Below are 11084 nucleotides of genomic sequence, written 5' to 3' on the forward strand. Positions count from 1 at the left end.
GTGCAACTATTTTTCTTTTAACTAGTGACTTCAGTTTTAAATTACCTGCATGGTTCATAATAGAATTTGATTTCGATTTGATTAATAGCTTGTTAAAATAAAATGTACAGACAGAAGATTTGCATCCTAGTCTCACCTTGATACCAACTAGCTTTGTAATTTTAGCCAAGTTATTTTATTTTTCTTGGCCAATTTGTCCATCATTAAAAAGAGAAGGCTGCTCTCCAGCCCCTTCCGCTTGGGCCTTGTCCACAAATTGGGGGGGCTGATGTCCCCATACATCTGGCTCTGGGTTCCCCTAACCCTAGAGTGCAGGGCTGGTGCCCGAGTGGACCTCAGGTCTGGCCAGGTCGCCATTGCCATGGAAACAGCCGCAGTCCCTAGCTGTGGTTTCCCTAAGTGACTGGTTACTCTTGAAGGTATCCACCCACCTTGGGTGATTAGAAGAATCAATAAGATAACTGGGTGGCTGCAGCTGGCCACACTCACTGCCTTCCTTGTGGACTGACTCCTGGTGGCTCTGCTGCTGCTGTGTGCGGGCCCCTGCTCCTCCATGCCCCCAAGTCTCCAGCCGGGTGGATATGGCCATGGTCAGTGTGAATGTGCCCCTCTGGCTCATTCATGTGGAGAGTCCTTATGACACGTCCCCATCAGAAGGCACCAAGCTCAAGGCGCCCAACAGCCTGGATGTCAGTGACCTGTGTGCCATCTGTGGGGACCGGGCCACAAGCAAACACCACGGCGCCTAGAGCTATGACGGCTGCAAGGGCTTCTTCCAGAGGAGCTTGTGGAAGAACCACATGTACTCCTGCAGATTTAGCCACAGTGCATGGTGGACAAAGACAAGAGGAACCAGTGCCACTACTACAGGCTCAAGAAGGGCTTCCAGGCTGGCATGAGGAAGGAAGCCATCCAAAATGAGTGGGGCCAGATCAGCACTCGAAGTTCAAGCTATGAGGACAGCAGCCTGCCTTCCATCAACTCGCTCCTGCAGGCCCAGGTCCTTTCCCAACAGATCACCTCCCCCGTCTCCGGGATCAAGGGGGACATTCGAGCTAAGAAGATCGCCAGCATCACAGATGTGTGTGTGTCCGTGAAGGAGCAGCTGCTGGCTCTCATTGAGTGGGCCAAGTACATTCCCGGCTTTTTGCGAGTTCCCCCTGGATGACCAGGTGGCCCTGCTCAGAGCCCATGCTGGCAACCACCTGCTGCTCGGAGCCACCAAGCGACCCATGGTGTTCAAGGATGTGCTGCCCCTAGGCAATGGCTACATGGTCCCTCAGCACTGCCCAGTGCTGGTGGAGATGAGCCCGGTGTCCATGAGCATCCTTAATGAGCTGGTGCTGCCCTTCCAGGAGCTGCAGATCAATGACAATGAGTATGCCTACCTCAAAGCCATCATCTTCTTTGACCCAGATGCCAAGGGGCTGAGAGATCCAGGAAAGATCAAGAGGCTGTGTTCCCAGGGGCAGGTGAGCTTGGAGGACTACATCAGTGACAGCCAGTACAGCTCACGTGGCCACTTCAGCGAGCTGCTGCTCCAGCTCACACTGCAGAGCATCACCTGGCAGATGATCGAGCAGATCCAGTTCATCAAGCTCTTGGCATGGCCAAGATTGACGACCTGCTGCAGGAGATGCTGTTGGGAGGGTCCTCCAGCAATGCACCCCATGCTCACCACCCCCTGCACCCTCACCTAATGCAGGAACACATGGGAACCAATGTCACTGTTGCCAACACGATGCCCACTCATCTCAGCAACAGACAGATGTGTGAGTGGCCCAGCCCAGGGGGCAGGCAGCCACCACTGAGACCCCACAGCCCTCACCACCAGGTGGCTCAAGGTCTGAGCCTTATAAACTCCTGTCAGGAGCTGTCGAGACGATCGTCAAGCCCCTCTCTGCCAGCCCCCAGCCAACCATCACCAAGCACGAAGTTATCTAGCAAGCTGCTGGGGCTTGGGGGCTCCGCTGGCTCCCCTGACTCCCTCCGAGAGTGCCTGGTGATCATGTGGTCATGGCAAAGGCAGACATGACGCCAGGGCTAGTCCCAGAGCAGGAATGGAAAAGATGAAGGGCCTGAGAACATGGGCTAAGGGCCACATTCCATTGCCACCCTTGATATCCTGCTCTGGATAACGAGACTTTGACTTGGGGGGACCCTGGAAAGTCCTCTACTGCCATGGACAACTTTTCTCATATTGAAGCAACTGTCTTCACCTTCATCCATGTCCAACCCCTGACTTCACCCCTTCACAGCTTTCTGGAGATGACTTGAGGCCTTACTTAAACCCAGCTCCCTCTCCCCTAGCCTGGTGCTTCTCCTCTCCTAGCCCCAGCCATGGTGTCCAGACAGAGTCCTGTGAGGCTGGGTCCAATCGCGGCACTTGGGGCCTCTCCCTCCGCCTCCTCCTGCTGCCCCCACCTCAAATGCCCCTCTCTCTCTGCTGTCACTTGCTCAGCCATCCCGTCTTCTCCAATATCGCCTCTCCAGAGGCTGAGGAAGACTTGGAAACAATTCCCCAGTCATTCTGGTAACATGCTGTAATCACTGACTGGGGCCAGGTAGGGTATAGAGGGCTGTGGGAGGGAAGATGCCTTCCTGCTCCAACCCCAACGCTCTCTCCTTCTTCAGGAACTTGGGTGGGTATTCGGGGTGAGGATCTCTGCAGGCTTTCCACCCGAGAAAACAAGCTCAGGTTGGCAACTGTGACAGGAAATTGGAGGGAGGCTGGAGTGGGGAGGAAAAGCATTAGAAAAAGGGAAGCCATGCACTAGGCATTTGAGAAAGTGGAGAATTCTGGCTGGTAGAGCAGGTGAGACCGCACATTCCGAAGAACAGCCTGAGCCAAGGCCTCGAGGTAGAAAGAATCTAGCAAGAATCAAGCAAGAATGGTGTGGGAGAGAGACAATGAGAGAGAGGGCCTGCAGGAGAGAGTAAGGGTCTGGAATACCAGGCTGAGGTCCTGCTGAAAGGGGCATGCAGGGAGCTGGGCTACCAGAAAATGAATGCAGCAGTTCTGCAGAGGCTGGGAGGCTAGGAACTGGGCGGTTAGGTGGGGTGGATGTTATAATGTGGGTGAGAGTAACGAGGCTTGGGATTGGCAAGGACAGGATGGGTAAACCCTCACATCAGAGTGACATCCAGGAGGAATGATCTCCCAAGTCCTGTCTCAAGCTCTGCCTTACTTCCAGGCACTATCTTAAGGTGGACATGCATCATCTCATTTAATCCTCCCTTCCTCCCCATTAACCTAGGAAGTAGCTGTGTCAGGACTTGAATCCAGGTCTCCCTGGATCAGAACAGGAGCTCTTAACTATATGGATCAGAACAGGAGCTCTTAACTATAGTGGCTGAATAGCTTCTCCAAAGGCTCCCTTTGTTCTCACCGTGATCCAGTGGAGGAGCCTCCAGCTCCCTTCTCCAGCCTTAGAAACCACTACTCTTTCTTCTGGGAGCCCTGCCCACTCCCAGGACTAAGATTGGCCTGAGGCTGCACCAAAATTCACTTAGTGTCAAGCATCCTGTTTGCTGATAAATATTAAGGAGAATTCATGACTCTTGGCAGCTTTTCTCTCTTCATTCCCCAAGTCTAGGGGAGGGGCGGCAGGGGCGGCATGAAGAAGTATTGGGCTGATGGGTCAGAGAGGAGTCGCCACACCTCTAGGGCAGTCCCAGCCAAGTCCCCAATCCAAGGAGAGACTGCACCCCGCTCAGATCTCCCAAGCCTTCCTCCACCACCTCACTCAAGTGCCCCCAAAATCCCCGCCAGATGGCTCAGCCTGGTCTGCGGCAAGGCAGGGAAGCTGAAACCATTTCTAGACATTGTGGTCTGCTCTGGTCCTCCTCTCCTCCTTCCAGTGTTGTTCAGGCCTCTGTCATGGGAGCAAAGTTGAGATAAGAATGTCCCATGGAGTGCAGTGGACACAGTGGCCCTTCATGGGAGCAATCTTCTGAAGCAGGGGGTCAGTTCTCTGCTGGGAATCTACCCCTTTCTGGGTGACAAACCCATTCCACTTTTATAACTTTATTGTAATGTGAGAAACACAAAACAAACTTTACTTTTTTGACTGTAAGCTGACGTGACATTAGAAAAATCTCTCTCTTTTTTTTTCTCCCTGAGTTGTGGTTCTAAAACATAAAATCTGATGGACTAACAGGGTTGCTGGGGGGACAAATGTGGGCACAACACTTCCCCCACCAAGACACCCAAATCTTCAGGCAGCTCTTAGGAGCTTCTAAAATCCGCATGGCTCTTCTGAGAGTGGCCAGAGGAGAGGAGAGGGTCAGAAATGAACGTTCTTCTATTTCTTGTCATGACCAAGACCATTACTTTTTGCCAAATTTTTCTGTGATCTGCGCTGATTAAGATGAATTATGACATTTACATCAAACAGTTATCAAAGTGGGCTGGGTCCCATCAGACCGACACACATCTTTCCGTGGGTGTGAATGTCATCAGGTCCTGCGCTGACTCCTGAGCCCCCATCACTGCCCCCTGATGGGGCAAAGAAACAAAAACATTTCTTATTCTTGTGTGTTTTAACAAAAGTTTATAAAACAAAATTAATGGCTCATATGTTTTCTAAGAAAAAAAGAGAGAGAGAGAGAAGGCTAGACTTTATCAATAGTTTTCAAACTTTAGCATCAATCACTTTGGTACCACAAAATAGAAATCCAGGGACTATTGAGCTTATCCTCATAACCTAATGGAAATTCTACATTTCTATGATGTCTGTTTATAGTAAATCAGAATTGTACCAATTGATTATTAGGCATGGCTGTTATTAATAAAAATTAGGACAAAATAAACTGTTTTCCAATAAATGCAGTTTTCTGAGTTATTTTCAAAACATGGATCCCATAGAAGTCTCCAGTAGAGGAATATTTGGGAATCATCTTTAACATTCATTCTTGGAGCAAATTCTATATAAGCATTGATTAACCCTCTTCACTCTCTTGCCTATATGAGGCAAATTCAAATAATACTTAATTTTTTTCCTTCTTCAATGTTATTCTTTCTGAACGTTTTGCTTTCAATTTTTCCCTCTAAAGGTTAGTTCATAAGCAATGGCTATCTTCTCAGATGCAGAGCATAACGGATCAAATGAGATCATTTAGTTGGAGTCCCTTGAACATGGTAAAACTCAGAGAATGCAAGGTACGATGATTAATGTTATTGACAACCACCTCAGTAAGGAGGGCGGGCATAGGTATGGCAAATATTTTTACTCTGAACTGCCATTTAATTCTCACTCCACTACATCTTTGCTATTTCAATAAAAACTCTTAGGAGTATCAGTAAGAATCTTCCAGGCAGAACTTTTGAGTGTCCACAGAGACAATCTAATAGAGTTAGGTAAAGTGCACACACCAATCTGGAGGAGGTGGGGCAAGGAATATTGGCTTTAGTGTGACTGAGTATCTTCAAGTTTAAGTCAAACTGAATTCAATACACAAGCGTGGCAAAAAGGCTCAGGGAAAATTTGACACCCCTATCCAACCCCCTTTCCCATACTCCAACATCAGGCCTGGTATTGGGAGATGTCGGGGAAAGGGATGCCATTGTTCATAGCAAGGATCAATGGGAATCTGCCTCACATAGGGTAGCATTTGCCTTTCTCTCCAGCCTTCAGAGCCATTTTCTGCGTTAAACCTGAGAATACACAACTTCTAATATTGCTCCTTCCTGACACTGGCTGGTTTTCTTGCTAGAGAGCCAGTTTAACTTTTTTCAGATTGATGTTTCATCTACCTGTCATCTGCTAATTAAGGAAACATTCCCTGAAAATGAACCCTGAGGCAACAGCAGACATAACACTGGCTAGACCTTTCAAGGTAGCCAAGTGAAAATTTAACCACCGGGTAGAGAGACTTGCTGGGTGGAGGAGATTTCCCAAGAGGACTCTGCCACATGGCAGGGCAGGTAAGCTCAGAGAGCCCATCTAATGTGAAATAGTTATCTCACTGGCAACACTGAAGAACAAAGACATCGCTGGCTCATCAGTTCAACTTTGCTTCTGACACAGAGCAAATCTTCCTATGAATTGCCAAGGATCTGGCTAATTTTTCATGAAAGCTGAAATAGGATATGAAGTGAGTAAAATTAGAGATTTTTAAGCCACTCCAGATGCTCCTGTGGAGAAAAAACCCAAAGCAAACTTCACATGAGATGTGAATAAATCTTCTTTTTTTATGCAATACATTCTGCAAGATAGAAATATCATTGGAGTGTCTTGTGAAATTAGTTCTTAAGCAGATTTTCATTTACTATGGTGCAAATGTGAATCCCCAGATCAGGAAATACTGAATAGTAGATCTAACTCTGCTACTATTTAGGTGTGTGGTATTTTTGAGCCACTTAATCTTTCTTTTTTATCTGTAATACAAAGAAATATATTAAGGCTATATTATATTTTGTCTGTTATGTTTTATCTTATTATTCATTAGAAGCAGTTACTCTGTGCCTCATTGAGAAGAACTCTGAAGCTGCAACCAAGACTGCATGAATAATTATAGCAATTGATTAGCAATGTCTGTCATGGACAAGGATATTGGATGAAGGAAATAATGGCAAGTATAATTCATTCAGTCTTTTGAATAAATGAACTAAAATTTATTAGAATTCTAAAATTTTGGCAACTTTTTAACTTGGTATATTCCATATGTACTATATAGAGATCTGTTTGGAAATACTCATCATTTGAATTACTGGCATTCTGCCAAAAGCCCATGCTCTAGAAAAAGAAGAAGGACATGAAGCAGCATATGCAAATAGTTTTATTGGGAAATCTATTCCACACACATCTCTTTTATGATGACTTCATTTTCTCCTTTTGAAAAATCAGGAGTTGAGCAAAACATTTTATCCAGAAAAAAGAAAACAGAGTTATAGTCAAGATTTTCAATCAATAGTGCATTGTTGCTAACTAAGCACACACGCTCATTTAAAAAGAAAGACTTAGGGGAAAAAGTTATTCTGAAAATCACTGCTGAACACAGTATTTCTAGAATAGCAAAATCTATAAACAAAAATCTCACACTTATAAATACTTTAAAAATGCTAAACACTTTATACAATGATGATGGTAGTTCACATTTATTGAAAATTTATTATGTGCCAGGCTCAACTCTAAATGCATTTCATGTATTAGCTAGTTTCATAACTTTCAATGAGTTTTAAGACTGCTGATGTACAAAGATAATCTAATTTTTATGACAATTCCAAGAAATAGGCATTATGATTATCCTATTTACAGCTAAGAAAACTGAGAAAACAGGAGGGTAAGTGACCTGCCTAGTGTCACACAGTGGCAAATGACTTTGGCACTTGAATCCAGATGGTCCCAGTCCAGAAGCCCTGTGGGAAATCATTACACCGGAGCAAAATCGTTTCAAAATAAGCCTAACAAATCTGAACCTGAGAACTTGGGCAATGTCAGTACAAAGCCAGGGCCATTTAGGGAGCTATGAGTGAGTGAATCTCTACTAACAAGGCTTTTGCTTCCTCTTGGCTTCGGCTGAAAGCTCTGAAGGGTCTCTGTTGGCTGCTGACTTAGCCCATTGTCAGGACCTCACAGTTGGAAGATCCTCTTATAGGATTTGGAGGATTAGGTATTTTAAACGTTAAATGGAAGTTCAGACAGTCAATCTACTCTGTCTTTGGGGGAGAAAAATTATAATTTGATCAAACTGTAGTCAAAATGTGAGTCCTGTAATGGTACATTTCTCTTGGTTTTGACTTCCTGTGGACTAGGCATGAGCTCAGCTGCCAGTTTATCTAGCTACATTTTGAGATATGATTACTTATGCCCCAATGAATACTGTCCTGTTTGTCTCTGCTGTTTTAGAAGCTCTTCCACTATATCCAACCTCCTTTTACTCTGCCCAAAGTCTTTTGCTGGGCTCATACCTGTTACATGAAGAAGACAATGAAACAGTGAGTCCTTCTAGAGAAATAGAATTTACATCCTGCCCTTCTCCAAAAGTCACACACCATTCCAGCACTGGAAACACTGAGTTTATTAAAGTCATTTAACTTGGTATCACCTAATTTCTTCCTTTTAAATGTGAGGAGCCAGGCAGGCCAAAGAATAATGTCTTGGCTCTTCAGAACTACCCTCCATAAGACACTGACTTGGAGCCTTTGGTAGGCATCAAAAAAAAAAAAGGATTTATTTGGAGAGAAATATTTAGTAATAGTTTGATAAGAGGTAACAAGAAACCCATGTCCCTTTTTAATAGAATTCCATTTTTAAATAGATCTTTCATATGAGGATCTCCCAAATCAGATATTTACCTCTTTGGGAATGCACAGGACATCACGGTAAGTTTTCCTGTAGGATAAGGGGTTGTATCAGAGAGGGTCCCAGCAAGAAGCAAATGGTGCACCTAGATTAGATCATTTGGTGTAAGCTTAATAAAAGGCGTATTTACAGATATGTGGAGAAGAATTTGGAAAAACCACAAGGAATAATGCTGTATTATGGGGCTATATCAGTGTAAGAGGTACTTACATCCCAAGGTCTGAAGGGCAGGGGAGGAAAGCACTTACCAGAAGAAAGGCGGGGGGAGGGAGAAAGAAGGGGAGGGCAGGGGGAGAATGAGAGGGAAGTAAAACAAGAAGCCAAGTGTCAGGGACTCTAAGGCTTTGGTGTAGGTCCACCCTCAACAAACCCCAAAATGGGAGCCAGGAAAAGAAACAGTCATTCCTCGTTGTCTTTTCTTCTTCTGATTTGCTACTCATGTTTCCTGGTAGGCCACCCAACAGAAGCTAGAGGGCAAGGGATTCTATTCACAGAGCTGCCTTCCCAGGTTACAAAGCAGAGCAAACAATGGAACCAAGAAATAGCAAAGGAAAGATATCCATCACAAAGATTTTTCCTTATGCTACTTTGTAATCCCCGAAGCAGGAAAAGAAGGTAAAGCAATGGTGGGCAAAAAGAAAGCTAGGAGGGAGGAAAGTGAGCTCTTGATGCTAACATGCTCTCTTCCATTATTGTGGCTTTCTGTAACCACCAGTCAGAGAGGCCTAGAGTGCCCCTCTTCTTCCCTCATGAAGTCCTCATAAGGTGACTGTCTTGTGCCTTATTTCCAGGGGAGCTCTGCTTATAGCTGGCAATGACAAATATCATTTCCTCCTCCCCATTGAAGAGATATATGAAGATAGTTTAAAATTTTAGGCCTCCCAAAGCTACGTGACTTTCATTAGGGCACTCTTGGGATGCAACAATTCTTAAGACTCAAAAAGATATGTTAATAAATCTAAGCACTTATTATATACCCTTAAGAATAGAGAGACTCCATGTTAGATACCCACACATTTGGTTGATCAATATCATGCTGGGAGGTGTGGGACACATAGAGAAAGGATATGGAATGTTTTTAGGAGGCAACTCCAGTGGAATTGCAGGTAGGGCAGGTATTTTTCTGCGGAGGGTTCCTTGGAATCACACGTCATGAGATCTTCCTGGTTTACTCCCTCCATAGCCCAAACCTTGGGGTTCTTCACTTTCTGAGCTCATTGTAACTCAGTCAACAAGAATTTACTGTGTAGCTTTTATGTGTCAAGCACTGCTCTAGGCCCTCTAGAGCTACATCATACTCAGAGAATTCAGAGAAAAAGCTAATCTGTATGCACGTTTCTGGGGAGTAATCTAATTTCACTTCCCTTTGATATTCAAGATCTTTTAAGAGATCCCTCGTTTCCTCATAGAGACTTAATTCACTACTCATTCTGTCTTTCACAATTTGATGCCCTTAAATGTATGTTTAGACTTCCTATATTTTGCTCATTCTGTGTGAACTAGAATTACACAATCCCGTTTGAACAATATACCTTTTCATGACAAAGTCATTATTAGAAATCATTAAGATCTAAGAATGAAATTAAACTTGATTTTGTCTGTGCCAGCATTAGAAGCAGCATAACCCTAATGACATGTAAAAGTAGCATAAATTTGGAACTCTAAATTAAGGGGATTCTGTTTGAAGAAAAAAAAATTGTGGGGAAATCAAGTGTATTAACCTTGATTATTAACTGAATCAAATAGGATGATTTCATTTTGCTCATTTGAGAGACTTCATGGCCAGAGATAATGTGGACTGTCCTTAGGAGAGCCACAGTTGAGTTATTTGGGCAGGTACAGAAGTCAAAGGAAGGACGTCCAGATGGCACTAACAATGCGAGCAACAGCACAGGTACCAGGCAAACTGCCATACAAAGAACGTGCAGGGGGCATGGAAAAATGCAACTAGAAAGGAAGTTTGGGTCCTGATGGTAGAGAAATCTCAGTGTTTGCTGTGGAGGATGATAGATGATGAGAAATCTTTGAAGGTGTTTTTTTAATTATTATTACATAGCAGAGGAATTAAGAAATCAAAACTCTAGAGATGTAGTTGTCTTGAGTTAGAAACAGCAACTTGGCCGATTGTAAAGACTTGGGAGAAACGTCTGACTGTGGAGTTCTATGTAAGTAAACTGAAAAGAGGTTCAGTAAATACTCAGCAATCCTGCTGATCATCCTTACTTTTCTTTAAAATCAAATGAAAGCTCGGTACCAATTTAAGATGGCCAAGAGATTACTACATTTTTGAAATCACATGCCAAAACACCTATTTTCAGGAACCATACATTCTCATCTTCCTGTTTTTTAAGTAAAGTTTATTTTTACTCAATGCTCTCAATGTTTATATTTTATGATGATCAGTTTTTTTTTTTTTCCCATTTATTTATTTTATTGCATTTTACATTTTGGGGTACATGTGAAGAACATGCAAAATTGTTGCATAGGAACACACGTGGCAGTGTGATTTGCTGCCTTCCTCCCCATCACCTACATCTGGCATTTCTCCCCTTGCTATCTCTCCCCAGCTTCCCAGTTTTGAGAAAAATAAAAAGATAATATAAGTTTGTGCCTTCATGAGACTGCAGACAAATGATGGAGGTAATTTATAGAATTTATCAGGCCTATGTTATCCACCAACCTACAAATTCAGGAAGACCTCTCATATTGAAGCCTGGGCAACTGGCCAGTCTGTCACTTGCCAAGTGACTCTCTCCTTAGTGTTTAGTGATTTGCAAT

The 11084-nt window shown here is 44.0% G+C and overlaps 1 pseudogene; it reads left to right on the forward strand.

Annotated features, from left to right (window-relative positions):
- The first annotated feature begins 569 nt into the window (after positions 1 to 569).
- Positions 570 to 1944, forward strand: LOC116524553 (annotated as a pseudogene).
- Positions 1945 to 11084: the final 9140 nt, after the last annotated feature.

Source organism: Sapajus apella, unplaced genomic scaffold (assembly GCF_009761245.1).
Source record: "Sapajus apella isolate SASKATOON/1434 unplaced genomic scaffold, GSC_monkey_1.0 scaffold45, whole genome shotgun sequence".
NCBI classification, from domain to species: Eukaryota; Metazoa; Chordata; class Mammalia; order Primates; family Cebidae; genus Sapajus; species Sapajus apella.